Genomic DNA, 1,008 nt, shown 5'->3' on the forward strand with positions numbered 1-1,008 from the left:
TATAGATATATAATTAGAAGCACGTGGAAATATATACATAAATGTGTTATGACTCCCCTAGTCGATATATTAGTTGATTAAACAGAGCAGAAATGTTAGTTTAAACAACAGGGTCGAATACCGTATGCCAACTACCCCGTATTTCGGCCTATAATAATGTATAGATATATAATTAGAAGCACGTGGAAATATATACATAAATGTGTTATGACTCCCCTAGTCGATATATTAGTTGATTAAACAGAGCAGAAATGTTAGTTTAAACAACAGGGTCGAATACCGTATGCCAATAGTTATCGTTTTATTCGCTACTATGAATAGCTCGGCTCGTTGATTAAATGTTATCAGTATTCCTGTAAGAAAACCAGATAATCTGCTTATTGCACACTAGCGCCGCTTGCTTCTCGAGATAGTGAAAATTACCAACTTTCTTGAAGTTCTCACTGCATCCAAAAGGGGATATATATATGAAAAGCAATATAAATAAAATAACTTACTTTTTAACTAAAGGGGTGAATACATATAGTACGTCCACGTACTACAATCCAAAGAAAAATCCATTGTTAGTATATTACCAAAAACTAAGCAGGATTGGCTTTTGAAAAATGAGACTATTTCCTATTCAGGTGTAATGTTTAAAACCTTTGACTACCCAGCAGCCTAAAACATGTTTTGGTGCAAATAACTACAATATATATACGTTTATTGGTTCTCAGTTAACTTAAAACACAGTAAACTTTCGATAATTTCATTTCTTCTGACTCTCAACCCAATGTTCTTTTTGTCTAGTTTTTTAATATTATCCATTTTTCAGTAAGTAGTTGGCATACGGTATTCGACCCTGTTGTTTAAACTAACATTTCTGCTCTGTTTAATCAACTAATATATCGACTAGGGGAGTCATAACACATTTATGTATATATTTCCACGTGCTTCTAATTATATATCTATACATTATTATAGGCCGAAATACGGGGTAGCCGGATAGTCACGCCCTTGGTCTCAATA

This window comes from Limulus polyphemus, unplaced genomic scaffold, assembly GCF_000517525.1.
Source record: "Limulus polyphemus unplaced genomic scaffold, Limulus_polyphemus-2.1.2 Scaffold974, whole genome shotgun sequence".
In the NCBI taxonomy this organism is placed as follows: Eukaryota; Metazoa; Arthropoda; class Merostomata; order Xiphosura; family Limulidae; genus Limulus; species Limulus polyphemus.